The sequence below is a fragment of the Cavia porcellus genome, unplaced genomic scaffold (assembly GCF_034190915.1).
Source record: "Cavia porcellus strain 051 isolate PalLab524CR breed Dunkin Hartley unplaced genomic scaffold, mCavPor4.1 scaffold_8, whole genome shotgun sequence".
NCBI classification, from domain to species: domain Eukaryota; kingdom Metazoa; phylum Chordata; class Mammalia; order Rodentia; family Caviidae; genus Cavia; species Cavia porcellus.
Window position 1 is genome coordinate 61,487,499 of NW_026947491.1, and position 25,463 is coordinate 61,512,961.

The following is a 25,463-nucleotide window of genomic DNA, read 5'->3' on the forward strand; positions in this document are numbered from 1 at the left end:
TTTGCATTTATTCCTTCAACAAATATTTATAGATGCCTATCTTGAGTCTGGTGTTTGATCAGCTGAAAAAAATGCAAGTCTGTAACTGATTCTACCATCTTGAAAAGCACTAACTTTCTATTTTGGGCATCACTTTCATCACTAAAAAATGAAGTACAAATGAAGCATAACATTTGGTGGACTTTCCGTTATTTGGGGGATTACTCGGCTGTGAGTTGGATCACACGCTCCATTGCTCTTCCTGCAGCAGCTTCTATGGTGTTGAGAGGACCCATACCTTCAGCAGTGTATCAGGCCTCTCTTGATCTGCCTATTCTGTTTGGAGGTCTAGCACGGACCTACACACCAAGCTCAGCACTCTTTATTACGTGCAGTTTGCAAAGGAGCCAAACACCTGCCTGACCCTCTTCGTGCATGCTCTTTCTTCTGCATGGATAGTGCACCTGGCCAAAGTGGCTGACTTACCCTTGCCTTTTCAAGACTCAAGTCATATCCTTCTCCTGTCTAACACCTTTTGACCCATCTGCTCAGTTCTACCCTCTTCTAGCCTGAGTTAAACACTTCCCTTTGGATTCTTATAGTATCTCTGCAACTCCTTTCTTAACACTTACTGCATAGATCCTGTCAGCAAGGGATTGTGTATTTCTGTGCTCGAAGAATTCAGAGTAGTCCTGGCTTTATATAACTGATGATCTGTAAATGTTGAATTGACAAATGAGCGGCTAAATTAACAAACAAATCAGAAGTACAGTTGGAGCCGGGGCCACCCCTGGCTTGTGTATTAGATGGAAGGGTTTTCTAGTACTGACGGAAAAGATTGTGTCTATTTCACCAAGGTTCCATCTTGGATGAGCTCTGGAAAAGACTCAGTTTTCTGGATCAGTTCCAGAGCAGATGGATCTTCTTGAAGTATTTACACATAAGAGAGTACTGAGCTCTAAACCAAGTATCTGTCTTTAAGTTAGAATCTTCCAACATTTTGGGGAGACAAGATTTGTTTGCTTACATATTCATATCCAATAGCATCAATGTTTCAATATCATAGCCAAGCACGTAGATGTTGGGTTCCATTTCCTGATGTTTTCTGATAAGGTACAGGGGGACATTTGGGAATTTCCATTTTTAATTGAGAGACATTTCCATTTTTAATTGAGAAAAGGAGGACTCCCCACCAAGATGCAAATCAGGTTGGAGTGAATTTTCCTTTTCTTTTTTTTGATTTAAAACAGTTAAGACTCCCAGAGAAAGAGGCAGCCTGTCTCATTAAACAGCAATGGACAAAACAGGAAGATTGTGGGCAACCTCCCCTGTCTTCCTCTTGCAAACCCACCTTCTCTGTGCCTCCCACTCTATTCCCAGGTCAGACCAATGCAACCGTCCCCCCCCCCTTCCTGTAAGCAATTTAAACTGTAAATTATAAAAGTTTGAGAAGTATTTTTAAAATGGAGTTTTAAAAACTAGGTGTAATTCTTATGTCCCAACCACCATAATTTCTCTGTTCCCTTCTAGTCTTTCTTTTTCTTTTTTTTTTGTTTTTCAAATAGAGACAGGAAAGTTGTTTTGAAGTCCCCAAGTGAAAGCCTCTAGGGGCATCATACTATAAAAAGCTAAGGACTGTCCTTTTTGCCCCCTGGGAGAGAGGTCAATATAATCAGATGAGCTTTTAGAAGGACAGCACAACAATAATAAAGTAAAACTGTATATTATCTTAAAGTACAAGCAAGTATTTTAAGACATTTCCTAAATATTACTTAAAACTTTTTTTTGTATGTGCTTAGAGATCAAACCCAGGGACTTTCATACATGCAAAATACGCCCTCTATCACTGAGCTACACCCCCAACCCCTAAGTGTTATTTTAAAAATACAGCTATTACAGCTAGTACTGAACATTTATTGTCCTCTTGGAATTTCTCTTTTATAGTCTGTCGGGGTGTTTGGGTTTAGTGTTGGGGTTGTGATTCTTCCCATCACACTGGTGTTCTCATTTCCAGCAGTACCTATGCGGGTCACTCAGTTGTAATTTATGATGAGGTGAATTCTGAACCATCTGACCCCCAAGGAGACACTGTTGGATAATTGCTTATCCTTAATTTGTTGCAGCCATAAAGAACTTACCTTTTAGTGGCAAGGAACAAGGAGAACTTATCTACCAGTTTCCCCATAAGCTATTTTGGAGAAAACTGACATTACTCTGAGGCAGTCTGCTAAAAGGCTTCTGTGTGCTGCGACACAAGCTGGAGGCCAGAAGGAAGGCTGCTGAGCAGAGGGCCTGACGTTGCCAAAATGAGGTTCCTTCAAGGACTAAGTCTGACTCAAACCCTAGACATCGCAAATATGGATTTCTCACTAGTACTGTCGCCCTAACATTTAAATCACACAATAGTTTAGTGAGGACCAGTATTTCAAGGCACACTATCTGTCTCCCCATAGCATTTGAGATTTCTTAGGTGATATTCAGCTCCTTTAGTGGCACCTTAAAGATTGATAAAGTACGCAAGTTCTACAATCAACTTGCTAGGGTTAAAACCAGTGCTGTTACTTGTTAGCCATGAGGTATCAGGCAAGTTGCATAATTGGACTGAATCAGTGCTCAACACCTCACAAGGTTATGTTACCTCATTTACTCCTCACAGTGGGCTGGGGACTAGCTCAGTGGGACAGCCTTTGCTCAGTGTGTGTGAGGCTCTGGCTTCAATACCACAGAAACAAAAACAATGAGCAAAAACAAAGAAAGAAAGAAAAATAAAAAGACAAAACCAATAAACAGTGCTGGAAGTAGAGCAAGCACATGTTTGTTGGAGAGCCTGATGTGCGCAAGTTGGCTGATGACAAACCATTTGCCCTAGCAGATAATGTAGCATCAGAGCAATTACAGAAAAGCTTCCAATATAAACCGTGACTATACTATATGACTAGAGACCTCATGCCAAGAGTCAACAGAAATGTATGTTCCACAAGAGCTGCAGGCCACTCTGGGTAGATTAACAGTCACTAAAGTTAAAAAAAAAAAGAGTGGCACAGCACACATGTCTATAGTTCCAGCCACTTGGGAGGCGGAGACAGGAAGATCACAAGTTTGAACTCAGCCTGGGTGGCTTCATGAGGCCCTGCCTCAAAACCAAACAAATAAAATAAAAAAATAAAAAAGGCCTGAGAATGTAGCTTTGTAGCAAAGCATTTGCCTACTGTGTGTGAGGCCTTTAGTTCAATCTGTGGCACCAAGAAAAAAAAAATAAAGGAAAAAGGAAAACAAAAGAAGTGGGGACTCAAAAAGTAGGGGTTATTTAGAGAAAACATATCCTTTAAAATGTCTTAGCACAACACTGTCACAAAAATTGATACTACCCAACAGAGGGTGAATTGATGGCTTTGTTGTCTGAGGACTGAGTCTCATTCAGAATCCCGAGGGCATAATGCCAGAGACAGTGCCCAACCTGAAAGCAGCATGCCCTTGTTGTTAGGAGGGCAGGACACAGAGCCAAGTCACCTCTGCGACAATGTTGGATCATTAACCACAAACACATTTTTCACATTTTCTTACATGGCCAGTTTCAAAGTGATTGAGGCCATCACATGATTTTTAGCTATCTCAATGCTAATGAAGTTGGAAACCATGTCAGGAATTTCCAGTCTGGCTGTCGTGGGGAGACTCCAACACATCCTTGTAAGAGGGCAACCCAAACACTTGTACACAAGGAACTGGTTCATTAGGAATCAATTAGTGACACAAAATTGGTTCAATATGAATCGGACAATGTCAGCAGGAGGCAAGGGGAGTGTCCTAGATCACCAGGCTGGAGACAAACACTGCATGCTGCAGATGAGCACTGACTTGATTCTGCAAGCCTCCTGGCTCAGCCTCCCCCAAAGCTGGAATTATAGGCTTGGGCCCCTGTGCCTGGCTCCTGTGAAGCTTTTAAGGTCAGAGACTCTCTCCCACCCACCTCTTCAGCTTCTACTAACATTGACTACATAATTAGTTTACCTCTCAGATCAGCTGCTTCCTTAAAATGGGAGTTGAGAAATGCCATTTCAGAATGAGGAAGTGCCGCTGTTAATAAGTCACCTGAGTTTACTGCCCATTAAAGCATATCTTATCTTCACTTTAGTTGTATTCATTTAATTAACAGTGCACGCCCTGCCAGTTTCACCAAGGACAGGCAGCAGGTTGGTCACATAGTACCCTGCTTACTGGCAAACTATTCTCAGGAAAAGTGGGCCACATCTCCTGTCCAAAGCCTTAGTTTTGATTTCATACCTATAGGTACAGATACAAATCTGGTTTCATGAAAGGCCACTCTTTCTCCATAGGCCACAATGCAGAAATTCTAGTGGAAAGTCTAAATAATTTTAAGACACTACCCCAGAGATACTTTTTGACTATCTTAAATACCTTTTCATAACAGGTCTATGGAGCAATGGTTTATCTCTAATCCACTGGGACCATTAAAACTTTGTACCCATTATTTGCAGGACATGGTGGCTACCCTTTATTGTGACTGACAGTGTGACTCTATTTACCTCACGTAAGACTTTACGAAATGTGCAGACAGGGACTTTATTTTATTTGTCATCTATTTCACTTCCCCACGCTCAACCAAATGCTTGGGCTGAAACAATGTGACACGTTCTTGGGGGAGAAGGAGCATCAAGATTTGCAAGGCTGTTCTCATTGCTCAACAAGTCAGCAATAGACTTACAAGCAGGGCGATATCTCCGGACCTGCCTAACCATCCCGCAGAAGTAGGTGAGCTCGTTAAGACTGCAGTAAGGTATTATTCAAGCCACCTTTCAACCACCACACTTGTGTGTAGGCATGAAATGACATGATGGAGGCCCCGAAAGGGGCTGGGGAGCAGTTTTAACCACAGCTTCTGCATTCGGGTGGGACAGGAGTAAGAACCAGCAGAGGGTGAACCAGCTTGATAGTCCTACCTGGAGACTTCTAATAGACTTAAACTTTGATAGAATGGAATGTGATGTGGCATTGGTCCTCCTTTGGTTTTAAAACCTCTCTCGACCTGAGAGGGATTTGGAGAAATCTAAAGTTGTAAGCATTGAGATTTCTGAATTTTTGCATGCTTTTCTTTTAATCATAGATGATACCTATAGGATATATTCTATAATGCAAGTTTAGTCATGCTCAAATAATTCTGAGCTGCTTTATAGTCTTATTGATGGCCAGAGTTCAGCAGGTCAATTGCAGACTAGGTCAACAGCATCTCTGTGCTTCTACAAGTATATCTGTGCAGCACATACAGTGCCGCGAAATTTCCGAGGCATTTGTTAAAATGGCAAACACGTGGCCTCCACCTAGAACAGGAATTTCCAGGCTTGTTTAAGAGTCTGCACAGTTCCCAAATACAGCACTGACTCTAATCCATACCATTAAAAAAATTAAGACTCTTTCCACAGGGAGTGGTGGTGCATGTCTATAATCTCATTACCTTGGGAGGCCAGAGCAGAAAGATTGCAAGTTCAAACCCAGCCTGAGAAGCTTAGCAACTTAGCAGGACCTTGTCTCAAAATAAAAAATAAAAAAGGGCCGAGGAGGGCTGGATTTGATCCCCAGTAGCACACACATGAACAAAGAAAAAGAAATAAAATTCATGTGCAGTCCTTAGTTTACTCCACTCGGTGCCAGAAAAACAAAAACAACCCCCCCATGTCCTTCAGTGACATAAAATGTACATAGCATGCAGTACAGTACACTGAATCCAATACAACGAATACACAGACTACAAAGTACATAGTGAACTACACACCGCAAAACTCGCTGTGGACGCTATACCCTGAACACACTGTGCAGCCACCACTCCAGAAGGCCCTGTCCAACTTGTAGGTGCAGCAGGTGCAGTCCCTACTGTGAAGCCACTATCTCCTCTGTGTATCAGTACATCCTTTTATGTTTGTGTGGCACTCTGTCCTGGGATGCAGACTACACTGAAACCGCAGGCAGCATAAACCCAGGACATCCCTGCACAGGTGCGCAGCTTGTCTTAGCTGCAGCGACTCTTTTTCAATTGTTTGTCCCGAGGCTGACCTTGAGGGAGCTGCTCCGCTCACTGCAGCTGCAGACTCGGCTGGAAGAGAATGCAGCCCTGCCTTTCCGCTTTCAAGAGGTTCCTTCCAGGGTGGTCTGATTAACCATGGCGGCATTATAAATATCATTTGCTGTCACAGGTTTTTCTGTTTTGTCTCATGAAGGTTCAGCAGAGTGCAATTCTTTCCCAACTACTGTTTGCTGAAGTAGCCACTTGGCAGGTCCTCTTAGCACAGAGTTTATGCTGTGCTGGAGCCAGAAAACTTGGGTTGCAACCTAAATTCTGCTAATTCTAGTTTGACCCTGGGCTCCTTATTGAACTCTTTGGAGCTTCAGTTTTCTCATGTGTAAAATGAGGCTTGTCACACTACCTCCTCCCCACGTGACGCTAGACAGAGTGAAGGAGCTCATGATGGAAAAGCACCCGGCGCAGCGCCTGACACATACACGGTCAGACAAGAGAACTGGTGTTTCTGAGCTCATCAGCGTCGCACAGACACTAAGAGATCATTCTGGGTCCAGTGCCAGGGCAAGAAGACACTGTGGTGACTTGAGTGGGTTAGCCCGGAGCTGTTCCCTCACCTCATTTAAAGAATTTTTTAGCCCGATGTGGTAGCCCACGCCTGTAATCCCAGCACTTGGAGTCTGAGGCGGGAGGACTGCTTTGCATTTGAGGCTGAACTGCATAGTGAAACCTTGTCTCAGAACAAAACAAAACAAAAACAAAACCAAAAGCTCTATTAAGAATTCTCCATAGAGGCCTCACTCATGTGTTACCCATACTTCTGCTACACAGCATTATCTATTTTCATCTACAAGATGTAAATTCTGTACACTTCAGTAGTGCATTGCACCTGCCAAGGAGAGTGAATTAAACAAAAATTAATGATCAATGCAGTGCTGGGTTATTTTTTTAATAGCATATTTTCTCAAGTAGAAGTTCTATAGCAAATAGAAATACCAAAGAATTGACTCTCTGATTAATTCCCTGGTTCTTGTGAAGCTGTTATTTGGTGCATTTCACATATTTCCTAAGGTGCCTTAGCTGCCCGGGCACAAAGCCAGCCAGGGCCACTTCTTCCTGCTGCTGTCCCTGCCCAGACTCTCCGCTACTGGTGGGTACTCCCGAAGCCACGGTTCCTCCTTCCCCAGCACATCCTTTGTTCTCTCCTCAGCCATCTCCAAGCATCTCTGCAAGTTCTCCACAGCTCTTTCTGCTTATAAAAATCAGACACACCGAAGCATCTGAGCTTTCAAAATGTATACTGTAGGATGTGATATCTACTTATACACCACTGTGCTCCCCTAAATAGATTCCAGATGAACTTGGGTGCTAAAAACTGAAACTATAAAAATAATGAAAAAAGGGAGAACATATTTATGACCTTGGGGGGGTCACAGTGGTCTTTTTAAAATGAGACATAAAACATAAAGCTTGAAGAAAAAGATGGATGAATATGACCTCATCTAAATTAAAAACTTCTGGAAGGGAAAAGATACTGAAAACAAAGACTGGGCAGATAAGTCACAAAATAGATGGAAATGTTTACCAAAATATAACAGAATAGCTAAGAAAGTCAGGGAATAAGTAGAAAAATGGGCAAAAGGCATGAGGAAATAAAAATGCCCAATAAACTATGAAAGCAAGGTCCCTGGAGGCGGGAAGCTTTTTGCTTGCAACTGCCTCCAGCATCTGGAGCAGCCACTCTATGGCTATTTAATATTGAATAAACGTGAAAACATGTGCATGCTCACGCTCCTTCTCAATCATGAAAATGCAATTTAAAATTGAGATTTTTTTTTAACACCTTGGGGAATTTAAAAATTTAGTGTTTAGGATTCGGGGAATTGTACAATGCATGTTGTGTTGGAAGTTAAGTAATACTCTCGGTAATTGTTAAATAATACATTGGGTAATTTGTCAGTATTGACCAGGCACAAAAATGCTGTATGTTATCATTTAGCAATGCCTACCTTGGGAAATTATTGAGCTAACATATGTGTTTCAAGGATCAAAAGGCTGGTTCAAACAGCAGTATTTGAAACAGCTAATAAAAATTACAAATGACCTAAATATTTGCAATGCAGAAATGACTGAATAAACTATGACAAAAAGTCATATCACAGAATAGTATTAAAAAGTATATAACAATGAGGTTTCTTTACATATATTGAACTGCAACATATATAAGAAAATAGTCACAAGATGATACCCACAAAACAAAACTCAGCCACACATATATATACAAATGGACAGAAAGATGTTTGGAATAAATTTTCTTGCCTCACAATATATTCTGGATATCTCATGTCAAAATATGCAGCTCTAAAAAGACAAAAAAAAAAAAAAAAAAAAAAGCCAGGTGTGGTGGGTCATCTGAAATCCCAGCACTTGGGAGGCTGAGGTGGGAGGATCCTTGTGTTCGAGACCAGCCTGGGCTACAGAGTGAACACAAGTCCAGCCTGAACTGCATAGTGAGACCCTGCCTCAAAAAAGACAAAAAAAAAAAAAAAATGCAGCTCTACCTCGTTTCCTACTAAAGGTTGCAACATACTACGCTGACTGGGTTGGGCATACTCTAATGATGCATGTATGGTTTTTAAAAAATATCTTTCTTAAGATATAATTCATATACCATATAATTCACACAACTCAAAGTACCAACCCAATGGCCTTTGGTATATCACATTTTTATTTTCTAAAAATTGTGCCATTCCACATAACAAAATTTGTCACCTTAGCTATTTTCAATATACAAGTCAATGGAATTAGATAGCTGGATCATTTTTATCTTTATTATTTTCAATTGTTACAACTATAAATAATGCTTTGTGCAAGTGTTTTCATAGGATAGAAATCTTATCAGTGAGCAACAGTAATAAAGGCTGATAAGAAATAATAGATTGATCTAAGATTGACTAAGAGAATAATGGATTGGACTCACATGCAAGAGAAGAAGGAAAAACCCAAAACATTCACATTGCTGAGTATGTACCTATAAGCTAATTAAAGCAAAGGACTTGCTAGATGCCAATGGAATATGTCACTTGGCACCTGACAACTTCTAAGCCTTTTTTGCCAAACATTCCACAAGCAGCTGGGCACTACATAAGAGCAGCTTTTGTGTTAGACCTGCTTTTCTAACCCAGACTTCACAGCATCATCAGAGTGACCTCTGGCAATCCAGTTAATCCCAGGCCCTCAGGTTCCTCTTCTGTACAACACAGGATCTGGCCTGACTCCTCTAGCTGCTGTGGCCCAGGCCTCAAAGCATGCTGACACTTGAGGGTAGGAACAAGGTCAGCGTCCCCTACGGCTGTGATCTTGGCGATCCATGCTGTGGATTCAGAGGTCCAGCCCTGGTCTGCTGATGTCTTGCTTTGTGGCCCAGGGAAGTCGCCTACCCACTGGCAAGACAGAGTCTAAAGCTATCCATTGGTATTTACAGGAGTGCTGCCTGGCCCTGAGCCTGACAACCACAAAGCTCTCAGTACACCGTGATGGGGTTACACACCCAGGCTTCTGTCAGTGCCACGCTTCAAAGCTGCCAAACACAATTTGTGTGACAGCAGTAAAAGTCACTTATGTTTATAGAGCGTGTGTTTTGTGCCACTCCGAGCATTGTATGTTTATTAACATCCCTCTCAACGACATATAAGGTAGATACCACTATTTTAATTTTATAAAAGAGGTAACTGGTACCCAGAGAGACACTGGCTCAAGGTCAGATACTGAACCTCAGGACCAGAACGTGAACCCATGCAGTTTGTGCTCTTCAAGATCTGTACAATTAACCACTGTTAAATGCCCTTGTTATGTTACAAATTATCTGTGTATTTATGGGTAAGGCTATAAATATGCTGTATTTCCCTAATCTGACAGTTCCTTAATTTGAATACCTGATATTAAGGTTTTATTCTTAAGTTGCAAAACATCAGAATCTTTGCCAAACACTTTATTTTCACCTTACTACTTAATTTAGCAGCATCTTGCTAAGTTGCACAGACTGGTCATGAATAAATGAGTCTCCTGTCTAAGCCTCCCAAGTGGCTAGAATTATAGGCATAGGCCACCATGCCTGGCTCCTAGAAGCCCATTTTATTTTATTTTTTAATTTAATTTTTTTTTTTTTTGGTGGTACCAGGGATCAAACTCACGACCTTGCACTTGCCAAGCAGGTGCTTAGGCCGCTGAGCTAAACTCCCAGCCCTAGAAGCCTATTTTAAAAACAACTTCAATTGATAACTTGCTATAAAGGCTGTATAAAGTCAGGGATCTTAAGAATGGGTATCACTGGATTTCTCATTAGTCACTTTTAACCTCTAGGGTCACTCAGTGACTTATAAGCTGAATGTGTTAGAACCCAAATACTTGGAGAGGGGTCATCTTACCCTGGGTGACACTCTTCTCCACTAGCTTACTCTGTTTCCCTAGTTTCCACCTAACAATTATTTCCTACTGTGCCGCATGAGCCTTTACATTAGTTCAAAATATTCCCTTAGAGGAAGGAGTCTGGATTACTGAGCAAGCCTCCATGTTTTTTGGCATCTGGAGTTCTATAAATCTACCTAATGCAAAAAGTTATTTTGCTTTCCCACTTAATTCATTCCTGTCCCCAACTCCAGCACACAGAGAAAAAGCCTTTCCCCTTGAGCAGATGGGAAGCCAGAGCTGACCTTCTCTGTCCTGGGAGGCTGGGATGGGAGGCTGGGCTGCCGGGCAGGCCTGAGCTCCACTGCACGGCATTGGCATTGGCGACTTCTTCCAGTGAGGAAGGACAGAGCAGACTCCACTTGCCCTTTGGACTTCTTGTTGCCTTATGCAGTCTTCCCTCAGGGGTGCTTAGCACCTAAGCTCTCTCAGTCTGTGCTCACTGGAAAATTCAGTAAGCGTCTGCCTAAGTCAGAATCTCCACTGTGGGAAGGGAGGCGCCAAGCCCAGACAAATTCATAGTGGTGGCTAAGTGTTTCTGAGCATGACAAGTTAGTCAGAGAGATGGTCTACGCAGGCTATAGTAAGGATGTGACCACCGTGACCAGCGGAAGGCTAAATGTGGGACCTGCCGCTTAGCCAACAACCAGTCAAGACGTACTATTATTTTTATTTTTTACTCTCACATGATACTTAAGATTTTATCACTCTCATATTATCCCCAACAGAATGTTCATATTTTAATTATGCATTTATTTTATTGTACATGAAAACCTAATTATTTTGACTTTAAGCAATTTCTTTGAAATCAAGATAATTTTGCTATTTGAAAACTTATTTTATAAAAGCAATCGGGACTCATGTTTTCAAAATGCTTAAAGCAGAGCCAGGCATGGTGGCTCACTGCTGTAATCCCAGCATGGGAAAGCTGAGGCAGGAGTACCGCTGTGAGTTCGAGACCAGCTTAGGCTACAAAGTGAGCTCAAAGAGAGCCTGAATTACACAGCAAGTCTCTGTCTCAAAATGCCACACACACACAAATGATGCTTAAGGATCATGCTTGTTGCTTTGCCTGGGCTTCTGCTTCTTTTGAACCAGGTGGAGCCTTCAGCCTGAAAAGGCATACATATGTTGCATTATTTGTCAGATTTCAAAAAAAGCATCATAGTCACCAAGTTACTGGCTTTCGTTGAAAATCTGGGGTGGTACAGGATAATCTGTTGCTGGTCAACTGTTGTCAGGTACATTTTCTCTCATCCACTTCCGATTCTCTTCATTGGTTGCAATATCTTTTTCTTCAAATTCTATTTTGTTGGTTTCTAAGAAACCAATCACATCCTGCTGTCTTTTCTTAGTCAACGTAGTGCCAGAAGAAATTGCAATATACGCACGGATCACCATCTTGGGAACAGTGGCTTGCAAATGTTTGGATGCTGAAAATGGCTGCAGAGCAGCTGTAGCAAGGCCAGAAAGGAGCAAGGGGCCAACCAATTTTTTTTTTTTGAGCCAGGTTCACTATGCAGTTCAGGTTGGCCTTGAGTTCACTGTAGCCCAGGCTGGTCTCGAACTTGCAGTGATGTTCTTGCCTCAACCTTCCAAGTGCTGGTATTATAGGTGTGGATGTATTATTTACATAAACTTGGCTTTACATGTAGAATATATTACTATTTTATAATAACCTTATCCTGCTCAGTTCTAGAGGGCTCTGAACTGTCATGTAAGGTGTCATGTGTGCATATCTCAACTAGATGTTACATCTCAAAAAACAAAGATTAGTGCCCTTTGGCACCTCCCAGAGAGTCTGCTTTATCAACTTGCTACAGCACACCCTTAGTTCACGCTTACAAATGTACCAGTGTCGCTGAGGCAGTGTTCACATTCCTTACCCTGGTAATGGAACCATTATTCTAATAAGTTTGTTTGTATGTATTTGATTGTTATTTTGAGACAGGGTCTTGCTATGGAGTTCAGGCTGGCCGTGAACTTGTGATCCTCTTGCCTTAACCTCTTGAGTGCTGGAATTACAGGTATGCACCACCACACCAAGGTTCTAATTTAAAAGTTGACCCAATTTAAAATTTAAAGTTAAGCTGCTCTAGCCTAAGAAAGAGGGCTCCAAAGTTGTTCCCTCACCTAGGAAGGAGTTCAGGTTATGTCTACAGAAGCCTGTAAGTGCTAGAGGCCTTTGTGAAAACCAGAACTGGGCTTCTAAATTTTGACAGCTTTGGGGTTGAATTTTCAGCTCTATTCTTTACTAGATAAATTGTCTCAGGCAAGTTGCTTTTTCCTGTGAGACTGTTTCCCAACTTTGTAATGGGCACAACACCACTAATTTACTAGGCCAGTGTCGGGCTACAAAATAATACAGAAAAGGAGCTAGAACATAGTAAACATTCAATAAAGTATACAACTGTGTGACTAATCTTCAAATACCCTTTTTTCTTTCTTTTTCAAGACAGAGTTTTCCAAGGACAGAGAACAGAATGTCCTAAGGAAACATATTTCCCCTGGGGCTACGAATATTGCCAATTTTAGTGAAAAGTTATGTGAGTCAAAATTCTTTTCCCTACTTACCACCATTTTTTGAAAATCTGTCTTTGAAAACAAAACCCAAAATGCCAACAGGGTTTTAAAATTTTGGTTATTCCAGTGAACATGCACTTAGATACTTTGAATGCTAAGATACACTAGGATAAATCACACCAAACTCTCATCCTGTCCCTTGTGCTGAGCAGAGAAGGTCTCAGCTGCCTCTTGGAGCACAATCCCAGCGTGCCACACCCTGCAGGGGTGCTCCCCACCACTTTGTCTCAGTTCCCTTCCCCTCACCCGTCTGCCTGGTAGCATCTGAATCTGATCGAGCATCCACTTGTGATGAGTCTTTGCCAATTTTACCCAGTGTTGCGGAGGCCACACCTTGGAACACAGCCCTGTCTTTTGCTTTTCCCTGATGAGCAGTCACCCTAGTTTCTACTGGGTAAGGCCCAGATCTTGTTCTCAGCTTTCCTCCACAGAGGTTCTAGTAGACAGTAGTTTCTCAATAAGCAAACATTTATTAAATGTACATTTAAATGAACTACTGTAGGTGTTGGGTTAATGAACCAAATCTATCAGTTACCAAGGTGAAACTCTGGGTCATCAGTTTTATCATATATAAAATCTACTTGCTTTCACTTATAAAATGGGAATGTATAGATAACACAGTTTTTGTATAGTTCAGTGAGGGAAATATGTAAAAGATACAGCACAACGCTGGACACATAATAAATGTCCAATAATCAGCTTTTCATTTTTTCCATCCTCTCTGCTCACCCTGAATAGCTTATCTAGAAAAGAATTTTCTTGTCACTGCTACTACCTACTATCTCAAAATATATAAATATAAATAATTTAAATCCATATCAATAACATTACAATATTATTTTTAAGTCCAACGCTCTGTTCCTCACTGCTCTGGTATTTCTTCTGTTTGCTGGGCTGAGCTTGAACTCACTATATAACTCATGCTGGCCTTGAATTCAGATTCATTCTCCTGCCTCGGCCTCCTTTGTGCTGGGATTACAGGCATGTGCATCTCACTGGCACTAGTAAATCATTTCTAATAAATTGCACATGTAATAATAAATTAGTTTTAAAGTTTAACTAAACAATTTGGTCCAATTGTGGCACTTAACCCTTCTGCGGTCACATCTGATCTGAGAGATATAAGCTCATTTTTCTTAGATTTAAGGGATAATACCTGACCCATGATCTTTCCATAGGATTAAATAATTATTGTTCACTCTGAGTATTGTTAGGAGCTGTTATTATTTTTATACACTTAACATTATATGTATGTTTTACTGCTGTTGTGGTCTACCTAACAAAATAAGAAAATACAGACATGCCATGGTATTATAATTATTGTTGCTGAAATAGCTGTCCTATTGTACTTCTCAAAAAGAATCTGTTACAATATAAAGCTAGCTGTAAAATTACTAGACATTTTCCAACTAAGAAAGAAAATCTGTCATTTCCTCTTAGGCATAGATCCGGGGGATGATTATGTCTTCCCTTACATAAAGAAAACGCCTTTCACGTGGTGTACCTAGTCTTCCTGTCAACTTCCTTCTTTGCTCCAGCCACACTGGGCTCCTTTCATTCCTTAAGGTCAAAGTCCTCTTGCCTCAGGCCTCTGAAGATACTGCTTATTGTCTGGTCTTTCCCTTTTCACCTGGCTGACTTTTCTTTACCCTTCAGGTCTCAGCTACAGCCCCGTCTCTTGGCCATTCATTCCTACAGAGCTAGTGATGCATGTATTCATTTACCGCACGTGTCTTGCCTCCTGTTCACCCCAGTGTCACTGGGGTTAGGGCCCTGCCTAACTCATTTACCTCCAGATTCTTATGCCATCACGTGCCATGAACTATGTTAGACATTTGATGAATGTTTACTGACTAAATCGAACAAATGTGTCTGGAGAGGAGAATTTTATTAATTACGCTTTGGGCCATATCATTTAGCCTTATAACGCTGTTTTGACTTCCAGGAGCATTCACCATTAACCATGACCTAGACAGGAAAGAGTTAGTGCAGTCCAGACTGCTTTACTCAGTACTTGATTATCTCTTGGAAAACCTCAGCCACAGCAATGACAGCCCAACTCTGAGTACTAAATTCCTGAAATGTTTGCTAATTATTTTTGCTACCCACCAAGCAGTGGGTCAGGATGTACTAAGCTAAAAGCACTTTAAAAGTAAACATGAAGAGTCTTGTGTGTTATGTACTGGGTGCTTGGTTAAGGGTCTGCACTCTGTCTGGTCACAGTCTATCTGGTCATCTATATGGCCGGCTCTCATGGAAAAGTTTTTGCTTCCAAAACTTTGGGTGAGTTTCTCTGAGAAGAGGCATTTTGTACAAGTTCACAGCTGGAGAGAAACAGGTATCCCCATTGACATGTACCCCGAAAAACATGTGGGATTCCTTCAGCGAGAGGATAAAAAAAGCCAACACTGATCTCTCTGGCTTTGGCCATGGTGTATCTTTATCTGTATCTTTTGCCAAATCTCCACTTTGCGCATGACTTTATGCAGATGAAGTGGTTATAGCAAACCTTCAGTGGGTGATTCTGGGACCTTCTGAAACACCTTCCTTCTCCAACATTTCCCTCCCTGATGGCTGCCACACTGTAGAGAGTTTTCCTCAAACCTCACTATGATTTTATTTCCATGTCCTTCATTTGCTTCTGTTCTCTACCAAATTCTAAATGTTTAAGGACCCTACAGCTCTCTTTAGGCCTTATTTCCTTCATCTTCACTCCTTTGTTTAATTACTTTGTTTTTATGTACACATTTGTAGCACACAATGGTTACAGAGTTAGATTATTTTATTAGTCCTGTGGGTGTCAAATCATTTATATGTTGATGGCTCCCGAGTCTATTTCTACAGCCAGACTTTTCCCCAGAGCCCCACTTACATACTTATCTGCCTCTTAGGTATCCTGACTGGATGTCTTCTAAAGATTTCAAAAGTGTAAGAAAACTCTGAATCAGAGCTCTTGATTTCACCCCAAACCTGTCCTCTGTCAATACTCCTCCTCTCAGTAAACAATGCTTCACGCACATAGCTGCCTTTACGGTTCAGATGTGGACTGTCCCCCAAAGCTCCTGTGTTGAATGCTTGATGCCCAATGCAGCAACATTCAGAGGGAGAGTTTTGGGAAAATGGGAGGATTTTGAGCGCTCTGATGTCATCGATGGGTTAACCCACTAATGAGTTCACAACTTAATAGAAGGCAGGAACTTTAGGAGGCGGGGCCTGGTCAGAAGAAGGCCACCAGGGGGTTGTCCTTGGAGGGCACACCATGTCCGGACCCCTTCCTTGCTCCATCTCTACTCCTTATAGTAGCAGCTTTGCTCCACAAACTGCTCACTACCTTGCTGTTCTGCCTACCACAGACTCAGAAGCAGCAGAACCACGTGACCATGGATAAGACCTTGATGGTGAGCATAGTCATCTTTTCCACTTTTTTCTCAAGTATTTTGTTATAGCAATCAAAAGCTGACTAACTCAGCTGCCAAAGCACAACATATTTCTTCTTTTCCTCTGTTCTCCCATTAGCAAATATTGCCGGTTCTAATTCCAAAGCAAATATTTAATCTTTTTATTCCTCCTTTTAACACCACTTCTCAATCCAAATCACTATAACTGACATTTGTCTAGATCACCATAATTGGATACTTCTTGTTTTGTCCTTTTCTAATGAATTCTCTGTTCAGCAGCCAAATTATCTGTCTAAAACCTCATCAGATTACATCACTCTCTGCTTAAAACTCTTTGATGGTCTTCCATTATTCTCAGAACAGAATGCAAACTCTGCACAGTACAGTTGACTTATAAGGCATTCTGTGATCTGTTCCCTGCACCCCTCTTCAACTTCCTCAGATGCTGTTCTCCCCTGTTCACTGCGTTCTGCTTTGTGAGTTTCATTTCTATTCTTAAAATAGAGCAAACCCATTCCACCTGAGGCCTTTGCACTGGCACTCTGTGCAATGTGAATTAGACTATAAAGGTGAGCTCACTCTCACCTTTCAGATCTCAGCTCAGATCTGTTCTCTTTGCAGCAGCCCATACTTCCCATGCACCATTTTCAAACAACTGCTACGGTCTAGGCAGTGTGACTACAGTGGTCTTCCCTTATCCACAGGGAATGTATTCTAAGACTCTCATGCCCTAGAGGATAGTACCAACTCATTCATATATATTCTGTATATACACACCTATGATAAAGTTTAATTAGGCATAGAGAAAGATTAACAATAATAAATAAAATAGAACATTTACAATAATATATTGAAATCAAATTGCTCGTATCACTACCCTGGTGCTTGGGCTACTAAGTAAAGACTACTTAAAGACAAGCATGCAATGCTGTGTTAGTTGACATAACAGAGACAACAGAGATGGCTGCTAAGTGACTAAGGGCAGGTGGCTTTGATAGTGTAGATGCAGTGGACCAGATTCCACGCTGGGCAAAGTGAGACGGCCTGAGATCCCATCATGCTGTGAGAATAGCATATAGTTTAAAACTTATGAATTGTTTACTTCTGAAATTTTTCATGAAATAATTTTGGACCACAATCGACCGTGAATAACTGAGATCACAGAAAGTGAAACCACCGATAAAGGAGGACTATTGTACAATGATAAGTTCCTGCCTTTTAGTTCTAGGGTAATTGTTTCTATGAAACTCTTCATTGGTTTACAAAAATTACCAAAATCTGCACTTGTTTTAGTTGTTGTTTGCCTTCACCATTAGCATGTGTAAGAAATATCAGGACAAAGATGCTGTTTGCGGGCTTCTATATCCCTCGCCTAAAAGTGCCTGGTACAGAGAAATTTGTATTCATTTCCAAGCAAGAATCATTTGACTAGAAATCTCTAGTCTAAAAAGTTTGGAAGTCTACAATTGACTGACATGATACTCGTTTGGAACTGTACTCTACAAACATGCAACACAGCTCATACCTGTAAAAGTACCTGTTCTCAAAATTAGAAGATGACCAGATTCAACTAAAATGTTTATTCAGGCTAGACTGTGAGGTTTCCCAATTTATATTTGTGGTTTTTCATGAATAAAAACGAGCCCACCAGCAACAAAGGACAAAGCAACTAAGCCTGTCTCTAAATTACTTCTGTTATAGTAGTATTATTCATTTGACCCTGAAGAGCAATAGAAAACATAAAAGGTCTTTCCAGTTGAGCACCTTGTATCTGAAATTTAACTCCACTTTTAGGTATAAGACTAATAGAGTATTTGGTACTGTTGGTAAGGTATAAATAAATCTTTCTGATTAAAAACAGTAAGAGAACTCCTGTGGAACTGTCACATGTTAAAATGGTCCCATGCTGCTCACCTGTCCCTGCGTGCCTACTCTTTTCAGAGTGAAAAGGGCCCATTAAAGAGTTTCAATGAGTGGGTTCCACTGAGTCACCAACAAGCTACACAACAAGGACCAAATATTTAACAAGTAATAAAAGTTAAAGGTCGAAAATTAAGCATGTCAAGTGAACCCATCTTCAATCCACACATTTCTGAGTATGGAGAAGGAAAATGACACCTAAAATTGAAGGGCTTCATATCTTTGCTTAACTCTTGAGGGGAAAAAGATTTTTTCATTTGATGTTTTTTTTTTCCTTTCTTATTCCTTACCCTACTTTGTACTTTCACTTTTGTATATAGTCACTTGAACTGGTGTTGCATGGTTCGCTGTTCAGATAAAACCAAGAATATTTATTTATATTCTTCAATGTGGGCAGGAGTGGTGGTGGTAAATCTGCTATATTTTATTTTCTCTCTCCACCCCCTCTTTCTTTCCCTCCCTTCTTCCCTTCTTCCCTCTGTCTTTTTTGCAGTGCCAGGACCTATAATCTCATGTGTGCTAGGTAAGCGCTCTACCACTGAGCTACATCACCAGCCCTACTTTCCCTGCCCTTTACACATATCTGGTAGGAATTGGGGTGGGAGACCTAAGGAAAAGGTAGGGGGAAGAACCATGTTAGGTTTGTCAGTGAGTATTCAATTATGTTTTTTACTGCTTGGAAGACACTAAATTCTCTGAGGTCTCCAGCTGTATTTCAGTGACTTATCTTGCTTGAGCTGTGACAAACACTGTGGCAGCCCAATTCTTCCTAAATCATCTACTAACTACTTTAAAATGAGATTTAGCAAAAAAGAGAGATCATTTTCTTGAGTTACTAACATTCTTCCAACCATACAATATATGTAACTAACGATGTATATTATAAAGTTACATGCCACATCATCTATAATGCCATAAAATTATATAAAATATATCATATATACTTGCATATTTTATAATAATATATAACAGTATCTTTAAACGCCTATGTTTCTTTTTTGTCTTTTTCATTTTTATTGGTACTGGGGATCGAACTCATGACCGCCTGCTTGCAAGGCAGGTACTTACGCTGCTGAGCTAAATCCCAAGCCCCTAAATGCCTATGTTTCATCAAATAAGTACGGAAAAATTCTTTAGAGTTGTGCCTCACATTATCTGTTACATATGATAAGCACATACTAAGTAAGGTCCAGGGTACAAAGCAGAGCAAAACCTGGTTGCTGGCCTTTAGGTATAAGACAAATAGAGCATTGGGAGAAGCTAACGAAGAGCGTAAGAGCTTGGAAGCCTTTTTCTGTATTGCATTAAACTAAGATTCAATTAACTGAATAAATAATCAAATGCTCTTTAATATCCATTCCTGCTCTAAAAATGTGATGTTATCTTCACTTTTACCTGACTGTATCACTTAAGTTAGGGCCTTTACTCATGGTTCTAGTTTACCCGGAGACATTCTTATCAGATGAATTTATAAACCGAATAAGCAACTACTTGAAAGCTCTTTATTTAAACAAACAGAACAGTGACCTAACTGGCTTCTTCTGCCAGATGCTGGGGTAGGGTAAAAGCATCATGTAGGTAGCTCTATCAGCAGTGCCATGGTGGCCCCACGTGGAGGCTGCTATTTTACTCTGGGTTGCTTGTGACAACTTTGGGAAATCAGTGATGAGTGAATATTTCTGAAGCTGGCAATGTTTTTTTCCTTCTTTTGGTGCAGTAGAGACTAAGCCATCCAGTTGAGCTAGACAAAGGTATAGTGGAAAGGGTCATGGATCAGTGCGTTTGTACAGTTTAGACTCTGGCACCAAGAAGTTCTCAGAAAACAGAGACAAGAAAATACTTTGATGTATAACTTGTGTCTTTTATTCTAGTGGAGTCAAATTAGGCTGGTAATTGCTACGGAGCTAGGATGATTGTCAATTCCTTTACACTGGTAGATAAGAAGATTTGGATAAATTTAATGTCTTTTCCTTTCTCCAAATGCATGCTGCTGTTTGATATAATCTTTTAAAAATGATTTCACTTCAAAGTCCTTTTAATCTTTTTTGTACTTTTTTTTTTGTCTTTTTTTGTTTTTATTGGTACCAGGGATCGAACTCATGACTGCCTGCTTGCAAGGCAAGCTTTTTTGTATTCTTAAAGGAAGGCACATTATAGATAAGTGAACTAAAAAGAGGAAACAGGGCAAATGGCAGCTAGCATATCTCAAGTCTAGATACTGCAGTCACCAGTTTTCCCTACAGTAGATGCACACTGTTCATGAATTACAAACAGGAACAAAGAACATTTTGGATGTGTGTAACTCCAAGTGGGTCCTTATCAGCTCTCCATAAACTCCAAGTGGGTCCTTATCAGCTCTCTATGTCCATGATCTTATTCATTTATTTAATTATTTATCTTTGTTTTTTTGAGATGGGTCTCAGTATACAGTTCAGGTTGGTTTTGCACTCAGTATGTAGGGCAGGCTGGCCTCAAACTTGTAGCTATCCTGCCTCAGTCTCCCCAGGACTGGAATTATAGGCAAGCACCACCATGCCCTGCTTGTCCATGTTTTAGACCAATAGGTCATGCCTCTTTTTTCATGTCCAGTATTTTTCAACTCCTACTTTACTGTGCTGGCATATAATTAACACAAAACACATTTGCATACAAAATTTCAAGAAAATCGATACAATGTTCAAAGTCTATATAAAAGAGAGAGAAAAAGAAAGCAATTTATACAATGTACAGTATCAGAACCCTGTAAAATGCAAAACCCTGGAGATGACTCCACCAGAGACAAAATGAGAGACTCACAAGCTTATATATCTGTACTGCAGAGTTGCACAGAATCCCGATTACACATGCAGGTTAAGTCAGCTCTGTGGGCACTGGTTATCAGGATTTTCTACATGTGAAGTACTTCAAATTAAGAGCAAAACAAAATATAATTTTCCTTCAGTTTGCATATAGTTGCATTCTTGCAAAGCTCAGAATATATTAAAACTGTGGGTAACAGTATCTCATGTGTGCACATACACAGTTTGGTTTTAGGCTTAGGTATGTGAACTGGTCTTTCACCTATGGAGAATATTAGAAAATTGTTGGTGGGAGGTAATCGTTCACTATGCATGACTAACCTCCACTGCTGACAGGTAGCATCAAAGGGACACATCAGGAGGAAATTCTTACCCACAAAGACGAAATTCTCCCCTTCATGTTTCCAAAACTCCCTCTAGGGGGCAGTACTGTCCTTAACGAGAAGTTGTATGCTTAACAGCTCAAACTAAAGATGGCAGTGTGGTGGATGGACGTGCCATAAGTGTGCAAATCAATAAGCCTTCTTCTTGTTTTAGAGTCGAAGAATTTTGGCAGATAGGAAAAAAGTCCTAATTCTACATCCAAAGATGGAATTCAAACTGCTTTGGGTGAAATTGTGAACATCAAAAAGGTACCAGGAAATTTCAATGGAGATCACTCAGCACGGGAAGACAGAGAATGCTTGTCAACTCTGAGCCCTAAAGGCCCAAGATGTGGAGAGGGTGACAGGTGGAGAAGGACGGTAGGGACAAGAACAGAGAAAAAGGTATCGGAAGAAACTTCACAGCACAAGGCCTAAGGACTCACTTGGGGGTACAAGATAAACTTTGGTTCCAGCCAAGCCTCTGTCATGTATGAAAAACAGCCAACCCACACTGCAGAGTGAGACCCTCTCTCAAACAACAACGCGAAAAACAAACCTGTTGACACGTGCAAGTGAAGAGAACACATGAGCAATAAATTCTCCCTTCTAAACACGAGAGATACTATGAGCATCTTTTAAGTCACTGATAATAGTGTTCATTTATAACTAGTAAAAGTTGTATTGAGTTTTATCTTCATATATATTTATTATAAACCAGTACAATCTTTTAGAAGTCAATTTGCTTATATGAATTAAATTCTTAATTTGTTTTAGATATAGTAACTTCTTTCTTAGAGCTGTGTCAGTAATAATGGTAATCATAATAATGATAGCAGCAGCAGATATTAGATCTCAGCCACCAGTAGGTGCCAGACATTTTTCTAAAGGCCCAGGGTCACATACCTACAAAATTGAGGATCTAGAATTTGGCCTTGGGAAGAGGGCTGCAGAGCCTGTGCTCAGACCTTTCTGTCTTAGCTGTGATAGTGCTCACTATTGCATAGGGAAACTTGAAAGACAAACAAAGTATGTGACCACATCCATTTGTGGGAAACTGTTTTTTTTTTTCTTCGTCTTTTTCATTTTTATCAGTACCGGGCATTGAACTCATGACCGCCTGCTTGTAAGGCAGGTGCTTATGCCGCTGAGCTAAACCCCCAGCCCCATACTGTTTCTTTAAAGAGGAAGGGGATAGGATTGCAAACTGATGGACCTGAGTTTGAATTTTCCTTTTAATACTTACTAGCTGTGTGATCTTCTACAAGTTAGCTAACGTCTCTTTGCCTTATTTAAGTAGGATCATGCCTACTTACAGCTGATGCAATCGAAGCAATGCACTGAAACACCTGCGACATGAAAAGCACTTGATAACAGAGACTGTTATTTTCTACCCCTTTCCCTTATAACCTTCCTTCTTCAGATAAAATAAAGATTAAACTTAGTAGGAGGTTAAGACAAGATTCTTAAAACAGGTGTTGGGAGATCTTGTTGGAACAGTCCTTGGGGTTTTGAACCCCTCTGGTATGTTCAAGGAAAAGAGGAAAGTGACTGTGGAGGCCGTGAGAGCCGGGCCTGAGAAGTCCATAGGTACATTTATATTTGAAAGAGATGTTTGATGGTAGAGAATGAATGGCACACGTCTTTATTTGTTCCCATGGCTGAATCTATTAGGAAACTGTCATTCTGCTTCCTAGAGAAAAGAACAGCAAGAAGGGGCGTTTCTACTCCCTTAACTGAGTGGGGAATTAATGAATGAGGGAACTGACGAACACTGTAAATTTTTGATCTTTCTTTCTTCCTTTTCTTTTCTTTTTTTTTTTTTTTTTGAGTTGGCTCTCTTGTTTCACCTAAGATGTTTTTCTTTAAACTATGTCACTAGTTAGTGAAATTTCCTCTGAAAGGTTCAATTGAAATATAGTCAATTCTATTATGGCTAAATCTGGGTAAAAAGTATATGTGTGTTCCACTTTCATGTGGATTTCAAAAACTTTTCAAATAAAAAGTTGAGAAAGCCCCCACAAATTATGATAGGGAGTAATTTTTATGACGTGTATCAACAGTTTCATATCATCACTATTTACAATAATCAGAAATTATACCAATGCCCTAAAGATGTGAATGACTAACAAAATTCATATAATCAAGAGTATAAAATGTCAATTCATGGAAATATGTGAAGAAGTCATATGAAATGGAAAAATGTATAATTAAAGACTACAATGCATAATTACAGCAATGAAAAAAAGATGCGATATGTATTTACAAAAACAAGTGCATCCTACCCAATTAGGGTAGGAGTATTGCTTTCATTTCTGGGTAAGGTTACCCAAGTTAAGAAAACTAAATAACTAAGTCATGTGTATAATATAACAAATTCCCTTTGCTAACTTGATCTACACCAGAGGACAGAATGGTGAGGGAAAATTCTCTAGTGAAAAAAAGCACCAATTATCATGCTGATATGCATGATCCTTTTGTATGAGTTAATTTGAGATAGATCAGAATACCCAGCACACATCTGGGAAGACAGTTGCTAACCATCTTCACAAATACTTTGTGTTTGGAAATATAAAAACTCACCAAATCACTCAGCATTTAAAATTAATAACATCCTCATCATCTTGTGGTTTAAATGATGACTGAATAATAACTCAAGCTAGTTATGCCCTATATTTCCTTTATTAATATAATTAGTATTCTTAGATCTGTTTAAATTGCTGTATCTAGCTGTGGGGGGAAAAGATTTCAAAAGATTGACTACATATGCTGATTCAAGATATGATTTCTCATACATCCAACCTCTGTAATTTTTGGATTATAGAGTAATAATATAGGGTAATTTTGGCATCAGTTCTTTGGCAATATTGTTTAAAAATAAAGGTACTCTGAGGCACAGCCCAGATTTTTAAATTTGCATTGCACACTAATACTTTTATTTAATATAGGCATCATCCTCTTACTTTAGAAAGGAAAGATCACTTAAGAATATGGCAGTTAAGACACGCAGCTCATTCAATAACGCACAGCCAAGTAGAGTTTGAACAAACCTCACAATGTTAAAATCCAAACTGTATAAACTTCATGAAACTTTTAACCCAAACATTAAGTTTTCTGGCATTGCATTTGGGGGTCTCAATGTAATAAAGGAGAATTAAGAAATAATATTTGATAAAATGTTTTGCCGTGTCTAAAATGATCTGAGTGGTAAACCTGAGTATAAAATTCATGGGGTGAGTTTGAACAAAATATATAGTTTTCCTATGATTCAAATTTGCTGTACCCCAAAATGAGAAAAAAATGATTTCTAAATTTAAAAAAATGACAAACAAGAAAATACTAGGCAGAGTATCAATTACTGCACACACATCTATCATCTAGAAATTGTTTTCTTCAAATAGATGCATTTTAAAAGCAACCTTTAGTCATACAGTCACTTTTGTCCAGTTTAAGCTCAAGCCTTAGGGCTAATTATATATGACAGAAATTTCGCTAACAAAACTGAGGTATTTTAGTTTAAAAGCTACTCAAAACAATTATACTAACAGTGAAAATCATATTTACAGAAGCCAATAAAAAACCCCACACACTTCCAAGGGAAACTTTCATCTTGAAAAGGCACTAAAATACACATCCTGGATAAACAGTGTTTGTAAGATTAAAGAAAAAGCCCAGAACTCCAGTAATGTAAAGGACTCAGTTACCCTGAATTAGAATGAAAAATAAAATTCAGTTCCTCCTCCTCTTCCCCTGATAAAACAAAACAAAACAGTAAACCACACAAAACCAGGAAACAACCAGCTCAGAAGGCACTGGTTTACCTGTTCGGTGCCCGTCAGAGTAGCTTGGTAGGTGTGGGGTATGCAGCTGAGGCAGGTTTATGAATGAGAGGACTGGGGGCTTGGGAAATTGTGCACGAGACAGA

At 40.0% G+C, this 25,463-nt stretch overlaps 1 protein-coding gene and 1 pseudogene across 2 annotated transcripts in view; both read right to left on the bottom strand.

Annotated features, from left to right (window-relative positions):
- Positions 1-25,463, bottom strand: part of Cpm (carboxypeptidase M) — a 65,243-nt gene that overhangs the window by 39,294 nt on the left and 486 nt on the right. The window lies entirely within an intron of this gene.
- Positions 115-25,463, bottom strand: LOC134477357 (adapter SH3BGRL-like; annotated as a pseudogene).